The 19,324-nt window shown below is 37.1% G+C and overlaps 4 long non-coding RNA genes across 5 annotated transcripts in view; 1 reads left to right on the top strand and 3 right to left on the bottom strand.

Moving 5' to 3' along the window:
• On the bottom strand, window positions 1–2,576 carry LOC145736467 (uncharacterized). The gene is made up of 2 exons (XR_014179956.1): window positions 872–2,576; window positions 1–808 (listed from the first exon to the last, which is right to left on the bottom strand). It is a non-coding gene; the product is annotated as an uncharacterized LOC145736467 (long non-coding RNA).
• Window positions 2,577–4,316: 1,740 nt separating this feature from the next.
• LOC145736466 (uncharacterized) lies at window positions 4,317–4,814 on the bottom strand. Its single transcript, XR_014179955.1, has 2 exons — window positions 4,455–4,814; window positions 4,317–4,391 (listed from the first exon to the last, which is right to left on the bottom strand). It is a non-coding gene; the product is annotated as an uncharacterized LOC145736466 (long non-coding RNA).
• An 8,076-nt stretch (window positions 4,815–12,890) lies between these two features.
• Window positions 12,891–19,324, top strand: part of LOC145736283 (uncharacterized) — a 75,262-nt gene continuing 68,828 nt past the window's right edge. The window contains exons 1-2 of one of the 2 annotated variants that reach the window (XR_014179871.1): window positions 12,891–13,521; window positions 13,583–13,782. This is a non-coding gene — a long non-coding RNA (uncharacterized LOC145736283). Of the gene's footprint in view, window positions 13,522–13,582; window positions 13,783–19,324 lie in introns of those variants that run through there. The other variant, XR_014179870.1, reaches the window with a different exon arrangement.
• The window catches only part of LOC145736284 (uncharacterized), a 96,525-nt gene continuing 95,825 nt past the window's right edge, over window positions 18,625–19,324 (bottom strand). The window contains exon 2 of the long non-coding RNA XR_014179872.1: window positions 18,625–18,896. This is a non-coding gene — a long non-coding RNA (uncharacterized LOC145736284). The remainder of the gene's footprint in view (window positions 18,897–19,324) is intronic.

Below are 19,324 nucleotides of genomic sequence, written 5' to 3'. Positions count from 1 at the left end.
TCGTTGTATATGTACACGTGTATATTACAAATTAAAATAACTACAATACTTACAAAAAATTTACAAAATTATTTACACACTTTACAAAAAGTTGCCGAGAAAATTAAAAAGACAAAAAGAAGGTTAAATTTGAACAAATGAAAAAAAAACAAGAGAAGTTAAATTTGAAATAAAAAAAAACAGGAAAAGTTTTCCCAGTGCCAAACTGCAATTGACTGCCCTTACCAGTTGTCAAAGACGATGTTTGGGTCCTGGAACCTCCAGTATCCTCTTCCCAGTAGTCAGTAGTGGCCACCGCTGATTTCCAGGCAGGAAATGGGGTCCAGAGACTGGTGACAGGTACCTAGGGCAGAAAACAGCAGAACACCAGGGAAAACGAACAAACAGCTTCAACACTTGTTCCAACAACCAAAAAGGTGACCAGAGGCGATGACAAGTGTTGAAGTTGTTCAGAGCAAATTGATATAAACTTAAAAATAAAAATCAAATTAAATCAAATAAAACTAAGTCAAATGAGGAATTGTCTTGGTGGTTCAACTCTGACCTTTTTAAACCTCTGTGGCCGGTGATCGGCTTTCCCAACACGTGGGCTGGTTTTTGGACTTTTACTTTTCAATCCCCGACTGAAACGTTCTTTTCTCGGGAAAACTCTCAGACCTCTGGTCAGGAGACCCTTGGAATTCCGGTCGGAAAGGTCTTTGAAATTCCGGTCGGAAAGGTCTTTGAAATTCCGGTCGGAAAAGTCCCTGAATCTCCGGTTGGGAAAAGTCCTTGAATCTCCGAATATCCGGATGGGCCGAACACAATGCTGTGTTGGAAAATTGGGCCGATACAAAATAATTCAAAAGAACTAACAATAAAACCAATTTACCTGCAATTCGGCCAGATGATTACGGATTAAAAATCAAATTCACACACACGCCACACGGCTCAGAAAAAAGGATCAGATGTCGGCAGTTCGAGTGCTGTAGTGGTAAAGAGACCGATATCACAAAGTGGGGTGAATAAATAGGCACATGGCACCTGACACAAAGAAACACGACCACAAACCGACGCTCCCCCGACAAAAATCGAAACCAATCACGTGACTACGGCACCTGATAACTTATCAGGTCACGCACCCACATTTACAACAAAATGTGCACAAAGTGCAATTGGAGGATTTAAGCGATCGGAATCGGTCTACCAGTGTAACTAGGCCCATGTACATTAAAAACACAAATCAAACGAGTTAACGGACGAAAACTCTATTTCGTACGTAACACACTCCCCTAAGTAACCAAAAAAAAATTAAACTTGTTCAATTTTTTTTCAAGTGAAAAAGCACCTCGAAACTGACCTGAAGAAAAGCAAACCAAAAGACGATAAACCACCAAAATCAAGAAAACAAATGATGGGCGCCAGTATACCATTTGAAGGAGGCATACAACCTTTCAAACGAAAATGAAGCTCATCACAGCTATGAAGTAGCTCTGAAGAGGAGGAAAAAAACACAAGGTACCAGTTGACTTGCTCCAGTCTCCCACTCAAACAATATTCCCAGGAGAAGTCGTCATGACCCTACAAATCTCTAACCGGTTTAAGTCCAGAAAATTAAAACGGGGTTGAACATGAAACCAACGTTGCGTAAACCTCGTTATGTGAGAGGAAACCTCATTCATTGGTCTCGGTAGAGATAAACAGAGACAGGACTCAACGCTCAGAAAAACCACAGAAAGAGAAACCAAAACAAATCACCTGGCAGGTGGAAATGAAATAAAGAAAACTAACAGGAAAGAGAAGACAATCGTCCACCAACAAAAGGAAAGGTTTTTGATAGGAACCCTCTCTAGAAAACCCGAAAAATACACCGAACGGTTAGTGTATTAGTAACCACACAAAAAAAATTAAATCTACTGGGGTGTTCCGAACGAAACCACTGACGCCAAATCCCACTCAACCAAGCAATTGGGGCTGAGGTCGAACACAGTAGAAAGTCCCCGTACTCCAGGGCCATTAAGGTACTTACAGGGACTCTAGGACTTTCCCCCCATGAACTACCCTCCCAAAAACCTTAAAGGTTAAGTGACCATGGCGGCACCCAATTCCGCTCAGCCCTTTACAACAAAGCAAAGTGGTTACAAAGTAAGTCAAATCCGGTAAAAGTCAAAATCAGGTAAATTGTCAAAACTGACAACAAGACAAAATAGAGAATAGAAAAAAAACGAAATTCCCTACATGTACGCAAGATTAAACATTAACGCATACAAGTTGCGGGGAAAAACAATTGACACAATCGAGCAAAAGAAAAATTGACTCCCTGACACTCCTAAATCGTCCCAAGAACGCTGACCACACGGTAACACTCGTTCCTGAACAAAAAACTAAGAGGAGTATCCAAAACGGGAAAAATCAATAAAGTCACAATTGAGGAAAAATATACTCCCTGACACTCCCAAATCATTCCAGGAACCCTGACCACACGGTAACACTCATTCCAGAACAAACAAATAAAGGGGAGTATCCAAAGCGGGAAAATCAATCAATTAAAGTCACAATCGAGAAAAATTAAATCCAATAATAAACAAGTCAAATTAAATTAATTAAAATGATACACGATGTTAAAATGTGTTATTCTGGGTAATACGGTATCCACAGAATCTTTCAATTAAACAATTGAGTATATAAGTACCCGCCACTGTCCCTTAATAATGACACTTATTGAAAAAGATGTTAGGTAACAAATGTCATTATCACCAAATTACGCTCATCAACCAACAGCACCCAATGGCTTCATAGACCTGATAGAAATTTCATAATCCAGCTCATGGGCTTGCAAGGCATTAATTTGGAGAGCCATTATTAAAATTTCCAGTTTAACCCCAAAAACTAAATAAACACAAGAGATATATAAATTTTACAGCTAAAGCGCAACAAAAACAACTGACTTGGACAACAATCAAAAACTTGATCACTACTTGTGATCCAAGTTACTCAAAACTGATTAAATAAATCAGTCAATCAATAATTAAACACTTAATCAAATTAAGGGAAATTAAAATTGTCCAAATCAGTACAAATAAAATCTCCACCAAAAGAGAAAATTAATTCGCACTTTTAACTGCAAAACCGAACCACAATGTTATAGGTAAAACTACAAAAAAACTTAAGATAACGGGGCAAACCTGAAACTTCGGTCTAAAAATAGATTGGCACGGTCACAAGCAAAGCAAAAGGTAAAAATGCAACGATAATACGATAAACCAGCAATTCCAAACTTGACACTCTTTAATTTAAGAATAAATATCCTATACTATCAACACGTCTGGCACCGTGAAAAAACTAAGTAAATACTGTAGCCATGCAAAAATACACATGCACAAACAAGGCAGTCTGATAACCCACAATCCAAGCGTGCTCAATCCACTAAAAATCAAAAAGGCCCTTCACGTTGGTCGCCAATTTGTTATGATGAAACCTCACGTTAATGAGATTTCAACACCCTTTAATTAGATAGCTCAAGGTCGTGGATTAATTGCATGAGTTCATAACTAGCTATAGATGAACACACTTGGATATACTGCAGGAAATCAAACGAACCACTCGTTGTATATGTACACGTGTATATTACAAATTAAAATAACTACAATACTTACAAAAAATTTACAAAATTATTTACACACTTTACAAAAAGTTGCCGAGAAAATTAAAAAGACAAAAAGAAGGTTAAATTTGAACAAATGAAAAAAAAACAAGAGAAGTTAAATTTGAAATAAAAAAAAAACAGGAAAAGTTTTCCCAGTGCCAAACTGCAATTGACTGCCCTTACCAGTTGTCAAAGACGATGTTTGGGTCCTGGAACCTCCAGTATCCTCTTCCCAGTAGTCAGTAGTGGCCACCGCTGATTTCCAGGCAGGAAATGGGGTCCAGAGACTGGTGACAGGTACCTAGGGCAGAAAACAGCAGAACACCAGGGAAAACGAACAAACAGCTTCAACACTTGTTCCGGCAACCAAAAAGGTGACCAGAGGCGATGACAAGTGTTGAAGTTGTTCAGAGCAAATTGATATAAACTTAAAAATAAAAATCAAATTAAATCAAATAAAACTAAGTCAATTGAGGAATTGTCTTGGTGGTTCAACTCTGACCTTTTTAAACCTTTGTGGCCGGTGATCGGCTTTCCCAACACGTGGGCTGGTTTTTGGACTTTTACTTTTCAATCCCCGACTGAAACGTTCTTTTCTCGGGAAAACTCTCAGACCTCTGGTCAGGAGACCCTTGGAATTCCGGTCGGAAAGGTCTTTGAAATTCCGGTCGGAAAGGTCTTTGAAATTCCGGTCGGAAAAGTCCCTGAATCTCCGGTTGGGAAAAGTCCTTGAATCTCCGAATATCCGGATGGGCCGAACACAATGCTGTGTTGGAAAATTGGGCCGATACAAAATAATTCAAAAGAACTAACAATAAAACCAATTTACCTGCAATTCGGCCAGATGATTACGGATTAAAAATCAAATTCACACACACGCCACACGGCTCAGAAAAAAGGATCAGATGTCGGCAGTTCGAGTGCTGTAGTGGTAAAGAGACCGATATCACAAAGTGGGGTGATTAAATAGGCACATGGCACCTGACACAAAGAAACACGACCACAAACCGACGCTCCCCCGACAAAAATCGAAACCAATCACGTGACTACGGCACCTGATAACTTATCAGGTCAGGCACCCACATTTACAACAAAATGTGCACAAAGTGCAATTGGAGGATTTAAGCGATCGGAATCGGTCTACCAGTGTAACTAGGCCCATGTACATTAAAAACACAAATCAAACGAGTTAACGGACGAAAACTCTATTTCGTACGTAACAAGGCAGAGATGGCCAAACTGCAGTTCACGGTTGACGAAATGACCGAGAAGAAATCACTTTCATCCAAGGCAGTACGTCTCCGATTCCACACGGAGATGTACAATAACGGCGTGGAAGTGGAGAAAACGGCCGTTGCTTGCGTGCTAGTGGTGGCCGAGGCGGAAAAGGTGCTTGACAATTATTGATATTATTAAGCACCTTTTAAAAAAAAATCGGTTCTTTTCAGAACCACCAAATAACATTAAAAGAAATTCGGGTGGAAGCACAATGGTGCAATATTCCGGGGATACGTAACATTTTTAGCAACGTTAATAATTGTACATGTACGTGCAATTATCAAAAAAAAAATAGAGAAGTAAAAGTAAAGGCAAGAACACGTGTTTGTGTGAAGTTATCCATAAACCGTCAGCCATAAAACCGTCTCGGTCAGAACAGGCGGGCGTAAGGCCTACTATGATATTAACAGGCCCGAATACATCTTTATTTATAAGGAAGCGAGTTGTTTACAATTTTTTTGAGTGAATGCTTCCATCGGACATTTCTGGTTAATGGACATTCCTAAAAATGTCTCACACTCATAAATTGCAACAGGATCTGCGATGTTGAAAAAAAACTAAACGCAATTATCGTAATTCATCGCTTAGAGCATCCTGGACACTTTATAAGTCCGAGTGCCACAACTTGACAGTGTTAAATCGATGTAAGGGATGTCCCTGGACAATTCTAAGGACATCTCATAGAATGCTTCACCGTCTGAGGGGTTGAAAAAAATTAAAAACGCATGCTAATTACCGACATTCGTCGTTTAGACTGTCCTGGACACTTTATAAGTCCGAGTGCCACAACTTGACAGTGCTAAATCCATGTAAAGGATGTCCCTGGACAATTCTAAGGACATCTCATAGAATGCTTCACCGTCTGAGGGGTTGAAAAAAATTAAAAACGCATGCTAATTAACGACATTCGTCGTTTAGATTGTCCTGGACACTTTCTAAGTCCGAGTGCCACAACTTGACAGTGCTAAACCGGAATCCTAAAGGTAACGTGACTGTTTTAGATGTTACAAATATTATTCGAAGAGTTGCGTGACTCTTTTTACAGTTCATAAAGTCGCATGACGATTTTCAATACTCAAATTTTATTTTTAAAGGTCACGTGACTATTTTCAATAATTAAATGTAATAATTTTAAAGATTACGTGACCGTTTTTTAGTTTTAAAGTATAAAATAACCCTTGATGAATATTAAAAATAAACTAATAACAAATAACTGAACTAAAAATACAACGAAGTGAAACTCAATAATTAAAGAAAACACACAGAAAGAGAACAAAAGACGGAGAACAAAAAATGTGATTTATTAACGACAACGCCGCATTAAAACTGATGTTTTCCAACAGTCAAAAGATCCGAATTGCTGCGTCTGGCTTTAAAATTACGCAATATGCGTTTAGTGGTGCCATCTCACGTTGCTTACTTAAATTAATTTTCAGTTACATTGCCACTGTTTGTCTATACTTATCATTTCGTTTATGTTTATATGTTGTAAATTGTAAACATAGTTCTGAAATAAAGATTATTATTATTATTATTACTATTACTTTGAATCTGCATTCAAGCCTGTTAATAACTTCGCCTCTTGAAGGGTCTTAACAGTTAATTTATATAAAACCATGGACAACGGCTGTATCCCCCGGGTCCACCGGGGTTTTACTTGCATAAAAATATTATGAATCGGGAGCTACAAGATCTCTGCGAATGGTGGGTGTCAAAGCAGATTGAAAATAGTGTGGTCCAAATTGGTGATGCTTGTATGGGGATATCCGTTATCGTAAGAGATACAGGATCGGTTAAATGGGAAAAGTTTTAGGGAATTTAATGCCAAATTCATACCCGGTTTTGAAATTAGATTATCATTTGCCGTTTTCCGGGAAAGTGGGAAAACGTGAAACACTGCATTTTTAACTTTGCCTTATAGTCCTTAACGAAGATAAAAATATTTTTGAAAATGTTACCTTATTAGGGCACTTTTTGACGCAGAATACGATGGTGTAATTAAAAATTTTTTATCGGCACTTGTTTTGAAGTTATGCATGACTACTTTGGAAAATCTTATGGACGCCATCTTAGATTATTAAATTTTCGGAAAGCGCTTAAAAAGGCCTTTTCAATGATGTACCTATTGATGCCCTTGTGAGACTTACCAAGTGCAAAATGGCGATTTTTATATTTTTGACATAGTAGGCTTTGAACATTTGGGCAGCCATTATGAAAAAACAAAAGATAATCGTAGCGCCAAGAACCAAAGGCAAAACTGAAAGTTGCGGGCTATTGAAGTATCAAAATTTAATCGTTACGTTTAAAAAATGGCTTTAAATTATGATAATGAAGCAAAGTTTGATATGTTAAAAGTTAAACTGTATTATCTGTAGGTATCTACTTATTCCTAACTAAATACCACCAAAATTTAACTTGAATTTATTTCTAAAAAATAATAACAATAACGAAAAAAAAACAGTAACCTAGCCCTCAAAATGTTGTCCATTTCTATCTAGACACTTCTGGCATCTTTGCAAAATACTGTTAGTAACACGTCTAATCGTATGTCTATTAATGCCATCGAACATTTGTTGAGCACGAGCTTCTAGTATTTCAACCTTCTGAGGTGGTTCAAGTTCGTAGAGTTGATTGTTCACATGTCCCCATAGAAAAAAATCTGACGGTGTAATATCCGGTGACCTTGCAGCCCATAGTACAGGACCGCCATTTGAAATTAAATGATCTCCAAAAGTTGCGGTTAATAAATGTTTCACCAAACCGAAGTTGTGAGCAGGATAATCATCTTTTTGGTACCATACATTGGGAAAATCACCTTCTGGTATCAGTTCTCTAATAGTGGGAAGTATCAAATTCTGCAGCATGTATAAATATCTCTCCCCATTTAGTGTGCCCTGATAAAAGAAGGGGCCTATAAGATAATTTCCTGAAATAATGAACATTATTAGCAGATAGTAAAAGGTTTCAGATTGCAAATATTTTTACCATAAATTCCACACCAAACATTGACGCCAAATCGTGTTTGCAATCTACGTTGAGCACGTAACGAAGAATTTTCTCTAGCCCAATGATGATAATTTTGCTTATTAAAAATTCCACAGTTTCTTAAATATGTCTCGTCAGTCCATATGACGTTGTTGCTAAAGTAAGCATTTTCCTCACATTTGTGGACGTACCATTTGCAAAATTCTATTCTCCTCTGGAAATCGCCTTCGTGAAGTCCTTGCACAATAATAGGCTTGTACGGATGGTACACTCGGGTCTTCAAAGTTCTTAGAACCGTTGTTCTCGGAAGATTTATCTCCCTGCTACATTTTCTTGTAGATGATGTTGGATTGTCATTAAAATAATTAACAATTTGGTCATTGCGATTGTCATTGTCTTTCGCATATTTCTTTGAACGCGGTTTCTCAAAACTGCCATTCAACCGTAAATTTTTTACCAACTTTGCAAAATACCTTATAGTAGGTTGCCGCCTCTCTGGAAAATTTTCCGAATAACTATTTAATGCCACCTCAGCATTTCTGTTACTTTCAATAAAGCACTCTAACATATCAAACTTTGCTTCATTATCATAAATATATATAAATCGCCATTTTACACTTGGTAAGTCTCACAAGGGCATCAATAGGTACATCATTGAAAAGGCCATTTTAAGCGCTTTCCGAAAATGTATAATTTCGAAACCAGTGTCGATAAACATTTTCTAATTATACCATCGTATTCTACGTAAAAAAGTGCTTTAATAAGGTATCATTTTCAAAAACATTTTTATCTTCGTTAAGGACCTATAAGGCAAAGTTAAAAATGCAGTGTTTCACGTTTTTCCAATTTCCCGGAAAACGGCAAATGATAATCTAATTTCAAAACCGGGTATGAATTTGGCATTGAATTCCCTAAAACTTTTCCCATTTAACCGATCCTGTATCTCTTACGATAACGGATATCCCCATACATGCATCACCAATTTGGACCACACTGTATATGGACAGCGACAAAATCGTTTTGTTTTTAAAATTAATTTGTGTCTGAAATTAAGTATTTGGGTATTCTGTTGGATCCGCAACTCTGTTTCTCAAATCATATTGGTTATCTTTGTAGAAAGCTCGGTAAGAAACTAGGGTTTTTTCGACGTATGACTGCTTCTCTTTCGGACTGGACCAAACGGCTGGTGTACAATACGATAATTTTACCACATTTTGATTATTGTTCTTCCTTACTGATTGCTTGTACCCAGGGAGAAATTATGAGATTGCAACTCCAACAGAACAAGGCAATGAGAATTATACTCGGGTGTAATATAGGTATATACTCCTATTCAGAGCATGTTGACGACATTAAATTAGCTTAACATACGGCAATGCATTGAGAAAGCTAATCTTGTAATTGTTTTTAAAGTGGAACGTGGATTGATGCATCAGTACTTGGGAAAGTTTCTGGAGCATAGGTCAGGGTTTCACGACTACAATATAAGATCAGGGACGAATTATAATATTGAAACCGTTCGATCAACCTTGTTGCAGAAATCATTGTTCTATGAGGGCTTACAAATGTACAACTCACTTCCAAATGTTGTTAAATTGTCAAGTAATTTGCGTGAGTTTAAATCTGGATTATGTAATTATTTAATTAGTAAAGTATGAATTTGATAGATTGTTTGGAGACCTCGTTGTTCATTTGTGTATAATATTGTTACGATTTTCCCGTGGGTTCACACAAAGTCAATTTAACTCAACGATTAATAAATTTATTACACTTCAAAACACTCCGTACAATAATTAACACAGCTACTAAAAACACTACTACAATTCCACAATTATTCCGCTATTTAAACTTATCCGCGTTCCCAAATTCACTACTACTCTCTCTACTAACTAACTAACTACGCCGTCGTCAACGCCGCTTCTTTTATATTCGCAAACCACGTTCTAGAATGACCGCGAAACGCTTCGCGGGTTGCCTTGACCATTCAAGAATATTCCAGGTAGCGCTTCCTAACTGTGTGGCCTACTTTAATACGCGCCCGGCCAGATATTGCGGCGCATCGGTTTCATGGAGTATCGAGCATAGTAGGCCCAAACCGTAACACTGCCCCCCTCTTAAAGCTGATCGTCCCGATCCGCTTCATCTAATCCCTCGTATTTCTTAAGTCTGTCCAGATGGACAATTTTCATCTTGCCTTTGGAGCTGCGTTGGACTCTGTATGCGACGTCGTTTAACCTTTTTACCACATTGTAAGGTCCCTTCCAGTGTCGTTGCCATCTTTGACCTAATCCTTTGCTCCTCCTGGGTTGAAACATCCACACAGCATCACCTTCTTTATAATCGCCACCAGTTGGTCTGTGGTCCAGTGTCATCTTCATACGGTCGTTGTTTGGTTTCATCTTCTCTCTCTCAAGTTCCCGAATTGTGATGGATCCCTTCTGTAACGAACACTGGTCACACCGTTTACACCATTCCTCAACGTCCTTTCTGAAGTTAATCCAGTAAAATCGATCTCTTATTCTAGCCAAAGTCTGGTTTACTCCAAAGTGTCCTCCTCCGCGACTGTCATGTAGTTCTCGCAGCACATTCTCTTTGCAGGAATTGGGCACTATTGTTTGGTAAACAAAGCGTTTTCCGTCTGGACTTTCCCATTTGCGAGTAATTAAGTCATCTCGCAGTCGAAGCGAATTCCACTGCAACCAGTAACCCCTTACTGTTGGTCCATATCTGGAAATCTGTTGCCAATCCGGTTTCAAATCCTTCTCCAACCATCTTCTGATTACTTTCAAATCAGAGTCTGAGCGCTGTCCTTTTATTATGACTTCCTTAGAAACGCAGCTCTTCATTCTTTTTGTAGCCCCTTTTATCTGTCACCATCGCGATTTGACCAATCCTCCAACCATTATGAATTTGTCCTTTCCGGTACCTTAAGTCACTATCTAAAGCTTGACAATCCTCTACATATCGCGGAAAATGTCCTTCCGGGTTCTTCATTTCCTGCTCCTGGTTACGCCAGTTCTGCGGGGTCGGTAAACGAGACTGCTGTCTGCAATTCCATTGGTAATGTCCTTTACGTCCACAAATATAACATGTAATATTTCTTTTAACAGAAGAGTTCCGGTGATTTGTTCTGATGTCCTGATTTCGTCGACACTGTGGGTTTGGAGAACAAGACCGCTGTGTGCATTTCCTTCTAATGTGTCCCGTACGTCCGCATCGATAACACTCCACTCTCGTGATCGGACGTGACCGTTCTAACTGTCTGGACTGACCATTTCCTAATGCTGCCATTTGTTGCACTAATTGGCCGAACATTGATTCAATTTTATTTATTGATGTAGCAACATGATCGGCTGGCGGTTCTCTCTCCTCTTGAATAGGCTCTGGCTTTAAATCATTGCACGCAGCTTCAATTTCCAGCGCTCGAACCAGTAATTCGCTGTTGTTGCTCCCTTTGAACATCTTCAGCCATTTCTTTACCTCCAGATCTCGAATCCCATCTACAAAATACTGTGCCACAAGTTCTTCTTGGATTTCATCCGGGACGGCTGGGTAAGCCAGATGCACAAGGCGACGAATTTCGGTTTCAAACTCTTCTAGATTTTCACCAGTTTTCTGCTGTCTTGCCATTAATTGCGTTCGATACAGTCCTTTCTTATGTTGATCCCCATAACGACGTTCTAATGCAGCTACTAATGCTTCATAGTTGCTTCGTTGGGCGATAGGCAGAGTCTGTAACAGCTCCAATGCAGGTCCTCGTAATGCCACTATCAGTGCTACAGCCATTTCCTCGTTACTGCATCCATTTGCATTTGCAGCGGCCTCAAATTGGAGTTGGTACATTGCCCATGAAGTTTGACCGTCGTATGTGGGAGGCTTGATCTTGTTGAGCCCGTTTCGGGTGATCACTGTAGAGCTGGCTCCTGTGCTGTCAATTTTCCGCTCTAAGTCGCGTAGCTTTATCTCTACATCATTCTGAATTTTATTTATGTCCTCCCGAACATCATTAATGTCCTTCCGAACATCGTTGTGAATTTTACTGAGACTATGGGTTACATACTCTTTGATTTCTGTCTTGGTCCCCGCTAGAACGTTCAATATTTCTACGTTACGCTCTCTATCTTCTTGACGCATTTCCATATCTTGTTGTCGAATCTTTTCTTGTTCTTCCTTCTCTTGTTGTCGAATCCTTTCTTGTTCTTCCTTCTCTTGTTGTCGAATCCTTTCTTGTTCTTCCTTCTCTTGTTGTCGAATCCTTTCTTGTTCTTCCTTCTCTTGTTGTCGAATCCTTTCTTGTTCTTCCTTGTCTTGTTGTCGATTTTGTTTAAGCATTTCCATCATAGCTGCAAGTTGGGCCTCCATGTTTGCACTTTGACGTCTTGTTATTGGCATAAAATAAATTTAACACACCACTGTTTCGAAAATCTCTAGTCCGGTTCTGAACACTGTCTTTAACCCGAAGTTTAGTTCCAATTCACGTCGCACTAACGTCTGATCCCACTTCTGACACCAATTGTTACGATTTTCCCGTGGGTTCACACAAAGTCAATTTAACTCAACGATTAATAAATTTATTACACTTCAAAACACTCCGTACAATAATTAACACAGCTACTAAAAACACTACTACAATTCCACAATTATTCCGCTATTTAAACTTATCCGCGTTCCCAAATTCACTACTACTCTCTCTACTAACTAACTAACTACGCCGTCGTCAACGCCGCTTCTTTTATATTCGCAAACCACGTTCTAGAATGACCGCGAAACGCTTCGCGGGTTGCCTTGACCATTCAAGAATATTCCAGGTAGCGCTTCCTAACTGTGTGGCCTACTTTAATACGCGCCCGGCCAGATATTGCGGCGCATCGGTTTCATGGAGTATCGAGCATAGTAGGCCCAAACCGTAACAATATATTGTAATATAATATGCTGTTTTGAGTGTAATAACCAGGTTCTAAATGAATAAATATATAATACGTTCTAAGGGTATTTTAAAAATCTTTAAGAGATTATTATTTAAATGTACATAGATAAATCATTTAATTATAGTTGTTTTTTGTGGATTTATTTAATTTGGATGGGTTATTATACTTAAGTAAAGTTAACTTATGTAAAGTAATTTGTAGTAGTAGCTAATATATTATGTATTTTGCTAAATAAACATAAACAAGAACAAATATTGTGCACCCGAGCACCCACTGTGACATCACGCAGCGTATCGCTGTGAGGAAACAAACTCGGCTGATTATCTTCGATCTGTCATTTCTGTTGTGTTGCGATTTGCGATATCAACTAAAGACGTATTTTGGCGTCAGTGTTTACTGGAGTGTTTCTCCTGTCTCATTTCAACTCATTCTGAAAAAAAAAGACGGCCTCTATTACTACGACTTAAAACTCAGGTTAATATTGCCGTCAAAATACGCCTTACAATTCCGACTTGTCAGCTGTCACTAGTCACTATGCTTTAGCTTTTGTTGTCTTTGTGTTGTTATGTCAAAAAATTGCCTTGCAGCATGCAGCTTAAAATAATTGTAGTTTTTTTAATTTAGGTATATTACAATAATCTAATTAAGAAAATGTATATTTTTTGATGTGCATAAGCATAATGGATACAAGGGCTGCTAGCCGAGGTAAGATTACAAGATTACAGTGGCAATAAACATGGCTACATTACTACAACAAATCTTACAGAATGTTATCCCCTATATGCTGAATACTTCCCCATTTTTCATCTGGATGAGAAAGCACAACTTCTTTGAAGAAATTGTCCTATTTGAGGCCCATATTACCCACCAAGAAGTGCAACATATCAATAAAGTTGAAGAGCCAAATCATGTGCAATTTTTATGCAACTACATTACAATGGTGGATAAAAAAGTAAGTTTTAAGGTGAGTTAACTGATTTTACTTAAATTAAAGGTGGGTTTATGCAGACGTTAAATTAAAGCAAGTTAGAATTATACTAAATGAAAGTAAGGTTTGTAGTTACATTCAATTTTCAGCATGAAATTAACAGCTAAGAAAAATATGGTTCTGGTGTAATTTAGATGCCACCTTATTTTTAGTTCTTTTTTGATGAAATCCATGTCAGATTGTTTATTTAACTTACTTTTACCAAAATAAGGGTGGATGAATTACTTTCACACAGGAAAAACTCCTATGGCATTCTACATACTAAACATAAATGACTTGTTTTTGATTGGTACCAGCACCACCAGCCTGATTGTTGAACATTTTGTTTGGTGCCTAACAACCCTAGCAATGTTGTCAAACAGAACTGTTTTTCTGTTCAAAATTAGTAAAGTCATTCTAAAAATTGTTTTTTAATTTGTTAAAACGGAAGTTTCCATATTTTTTCTCTTTTTGAGATCTTAATAATTATTGCTACATATATGAATCGGCCACTCTGGTTAGCACTAGGTTACCATGCATCTTTTTCAATACATTTACAAAAAATAAACATTGCCCCTTGTACTAATCTGACCTTGAATCTGACACTAAGGTTAATATTTTCAACTGTAATTATAGATAGTAAAGTGTCACTTTGCATGTAAAAACTAAAAATACTTATTTAATTTACAAATTTTCAAGTTATTTAACTATTAAACCCTTCATGTACTTGGTGTAACCTGACCACTTTCAAAGGCATTTTTTTACTATTCTTTTCCCAACAAACAGCTCCAACCACCCGTTTTTGGGTAGAACTAAGTTAAATAAACAATATGACATCAATTTCATCAAAAAAAAAAAAAAAAACAAAAATATGGTTGCACCTATATCGCACCAGACCCAAAAATATACAGGGTGTTACAAATTCAAGGTGTTAGCATTGCTATCTCAGAAACTATAGTTGCTAGAGCTTTGGTTAAAGGAGGCAAAAAATTTTCATTACTTCCGGAGATATCTGATAAAAACCAAAAAAGTCAAATTTCTATTTTATTTTTTTACTACTTTATTATTGATTATTTTGGAAAATCAATGGCACCTTCTGGAGGCACTTTTTTATGCTCTTCAAGAAAACAGCTTTAGTTTTCAGCTCCGACGTTTTGTTTTTTAGATACCATCATCAACTTCGATTTTTCAAATACGGACCTGAACTTTTTATTTCATTTTTTAGGAGGTACAGACCTCCCAAAACTAATGATGTGCCGGACTTGTCAAAAAATTATACCTAGTGTACTTAGGTACTTGTTTTTTTTTTTTAATGCATTTGTAATTCATATGTTGTCATAATGAGTAGATAATTTAGATTGATATGATTTAAGATTTAGGTTTTGCTCTTTTTAACACTAAAAATAAAGTTTAAGCTGTTTCATCAAAACTCAACCTCGAATTCCAACATGTGAGTATTTGAAAAATAAATAATTAACCAAAAAGCAACCAGCAATGAACCTAATTATTAAATTATATCAAACTAAATTATCTACTTATTATGACAACATATCAATTTCAATTGCTTAATTTATTTAAAAAACTTTAAGTACCAAGTACGTAATACACTAGATATACTTTTTTTGACAAGTGTGACACATCATTGGTTTCAGAAGGTCTGTAGCTACTAAAAAACAAAATAAAAAGTTTAGGTCGGTATTTGAAAAATTGAAGTTGATGATGGTATCTAAAAAACGAAACGTCGGAGCTGAAAACTAAAGCTGTTTTCTTGAAGAGCATAAAAAAGTGCCTCCACAAGGTGCTATTGATTTTACAAAATAATCGCTAATAAAGTGGTAAAAAAATAAAATAGAAATTTGACTTATTCGGTTTTGGTCGGATATCTACGGAAGTAATGAAAATGTTTTGATTTTTTTTTACCAAATTATTTAGCAATAAATTGCGCAACTTTGCCTCCATTTAACCAAAGCTCTATCAACTATAGTTTCTGAGATAGCAACGCTAATGCCTCAAATTTGTAACACCCTGTATGCATGTGCCTCACCAAGTTATTTTGTTTATCAGCATTGTCAAATTGGGTTTTTTGTACTTACGTTATTAAAATAAATTGCTTCCTGTATTTGTTCAGAACAATTTCTAACAAAGTTGTCCTCCTTACTGTCTAAGATCTCGGAAATAGTTGTCCAGGCATTTTGTTTAGCTAAATTGTTTTTATAGTATTATAAAAACCGTCGTACTCCTTAATAACACACTTCTTGTACAGCACTGTATATTGTTTACAAACAATAAACTGACACTGACTTTTAACCTCGTTATCTGACAACTTCGACTTCACTACAACCATCAACTCAGCAACTGACTAACCAGGCCTGGTTCAGCTGCTTATATAGGCTTCCATGGTTTCTAGAAAGTTCCCAAATATTCATGAAATTGACTTTCTCTCTCACACTCATTAAGCTATAACATAAATCTCTCTCTATATAAACAACGGAGCCAGGATTTTCTAGAACACAGACAAAAGAATGTAGAACGTAAACAAAGCAACGTAACATACAGGGGTAACAACAAATAACTAAAGAAATCCTAACTAGTAATCAAAAGTTCGCTTCGCAACAATACAAATCATTTTTTGAATCATCATTTTTTGTTTAACAAGCTTTATATTAGCTTGTAATCATATCATTTGGGAGTTGATTAATAGGTACATTGATATAAACTACTTTTGTTGTACTAATTTGTTTTCATAGATAAAAGGTTATTTTTTTGCCTTTTGCTTAACTGTTTGATTACAGTTTTTGTTTTGTGTTTTGTTATTTGCCCAATTCACTTATGTCAGTTTCCCCAACTTTGGCTAAGTAGAGTATAAGGACATCATAGATAAGTTTAGTTTAGACTGTTTTTGCATAGTTAGTTGTTTTGCATTGGATCTGTCACATTCAAGCTTCAACTTACCTAGTTGTACCTACTTGAATTTGCCTTGGAAGTGTCAGTGAAACAGGCATTAGGCCCACAGAGCCTTTTGGCAGAAAAATCTGACAAAGGAAGAAAACATCAATCAAGATAAGATGTAATTGACATTTGTCATTTGTCCAAATCCTATTCTGGCTATGTGCTATAAGTAATAATAATAATAATTAAAAAAGAAGTAGTAGTCCATATCCTTTCAGTGGAGTTGTACAAGTACAAAAGGAAGGGAATGACACGCAGTCGTCTCCACAATACTTTATTTCGACCTTCAAAAGGTAAGGCCTGCTCTACTAGTTTCGGACATATAAATGGCCATCTTCAGGAACTCGACAATCAATGCGCCGGCTGTCTTTTTAGAAAGGGGGAGACAGTGACCGGAGACATGCATAGCAACGATTCTCGGCAACGAAATCGGCAGTTTGTTTTTCCACCAGTGGTCGCGCGTATTCACTTTACGCTTTCTACCGTTTGTTCTCCCGTCTAGCCTGCTCTTGCTATAACTACTGTAGAAATATGAAATACAGTTAAATAATTTAAAATTTATTATAGTAATTACTAAGTAATTCTTGTGCATCATTCTAGGATTTAGTGTTAATGAAATGGGAAATCGTAAGAAAAATAAACCAAGTATTTTGTTTAAACATTTTTTAAGGGTTGAACATCGACCGTTGCTGGGGGTTTTTTTCACTAAATCGACTAAGGGTAGATATAGGAATAATATCCTGTCAAAAACTCAGAAAGGCCGGGTACTTTAAGGGATTGAGGGTTAATTAAATGCGAGGTGGTGGAAAAAGTAGAAACATTTTACAATTTAAATTGTTTTAAGGGTTGAAAATGGACCGTTGCTGGGGGTTTTTTTCACTAAATCGACTAAGGGTAGATATAGGAATAATATCCTGTCAAAAACTCAGAAAGGCCGTGTACTTTAAGGGAGTGAGGGTTAATCAAATGGGAAATGGTAAGAAAAATAAACCAAGTATTTTGTTTAAACATTTTTTAAGGGTTGAACATCGACCGTTGCTGGGGGTTTTTTTCACTAAATCGAGTAAGGGTAGATATAGGAATATTATCCTATCAAAAACTGAGAAAGGCCGGGTACTTTAAGGGAGTGAGGGTTAATTAAATGCGAGGTGGTAAGAAAAATAAACCAAGTATTTTGTTTAAACATTTTTTAAGGGTTGAACATCGACCGTTGCTGGGGGTTTTTTTCATTAAATCGACTAAGGGTAGATATAGGAATAATATCCTGTCAAAAACTCAGAAAGGCCGGGTACTTTAAGGGATTGAGGCTTAATTAAATGCGAGGTGGTGGAAAAAGTAGAAACATTTTACAATTTAAATTGTTTTAAGGGTTGAAAATGGACCGTTGCTGGGGGTTTTTTTCACTAAATCGACTAAGGGTAGATATAGGAATAATATCCTGTCAAAAACTCCGAAAGGCCGGGTACTTTAAGGGAGTGAGGGTTAATTAAATGCGAGGTGGTGGAAAAAGTAGAAACATTTTACAATTTAAATTGTTTTAAGGGTTGAAAATGGACCGTTGCTGGAGGTTTTTTTCACTAAATCGACTAAGGGTAGATATAGGAATAATATCCTGTCAAAAACTCAGAAAGGCCGGGTACTTTAAGGGAGTGAGGGTTAATTAAATGCGAGGTGGTAAGAAAAATAAACCAAGTATTTTGTTTAAACATTTTTTAAGGGTTGAACATCGACCGTTGCTGGGGGTTTTTTTCATTAAATCGACTAAGGGTAGATATAGGAATAATATTGTCACGTTTAATTTATGAGCCCATTCGGATTCATTAATTAAACTGACTCACGACGTTTAACGTCGTGCCGGGATCTCAGTTTTAAGGATGGAATCAAACACTGAGTTTTCTATTAAACACTTAAATCTATTAAATACAGTATACACAAATGGGTCTGCACAATACGGTCATAAACACACTAAAAGTTGACAATTTAACAATTGTACTTACATAGACTGATAAGCTAAGGACTTAGCATTTTCTGGCGGCTGGCTTAGTCACTTTCGTGTTGGAACAGTTCTGGAGAATGGACTACTTAACTTGATCTTCTTGACCGCGGAGAGTCGACATCTCGACTTCCTGGTTCAGCTGGTCGCACTACCGTCGATTGGTTCACACTGATCCCATACTGCTGAAATCGGCGTATTTTATACCCGATTGGCTGACGTAGTTTGTTATTGTTCGTCGCCTATTTTTCATATTCCTGCAAAGCAGGTGGTGGCGACTCATCGCTGATATGGTGTACCCGGTGCATGACACATTCGGTGCATCGTGATTTTGCAATCCTCGAATACTCTTATGTTTTTTAAGTTAATCAGTCCAACTTTCCAATTAACGGATTTTCCATTCGTGACATATGCCTCCGCCCCAGAAAAACTGGTCCCCAGTTTTATATGAACAATAATAAAAACTTTAAACAATAGAAAAAACATATCGTTAACATAAATTTAAAAATTACATGTGTACATACCAAGGTATTATGATTAATGGTTAGTAAGTTTACATATGCGAGTATTTCATAGTACTCAGTTAAGTTTACAATCAT

The sequence above is a fragment of the Ips typographus genome, linkage group LG12 (assembly GCF_016097725.1).
Source record: "Ips typographus isolate SLU linkage group LG12, UJ_Ityp_2.0, whole genome shotgun sequence".
In the NCBI taxonomy this organism is placed as follows: Eukaryota; Metazoa; Arthropoda; class Insecta; order Coleoptera; family Curculionidae; genus Ips; species Ips typographus.
Note: the sequence above shows the minus strand (reverse complement) of the source record. Positions and strands in the feature narration are given on the sequence as shown.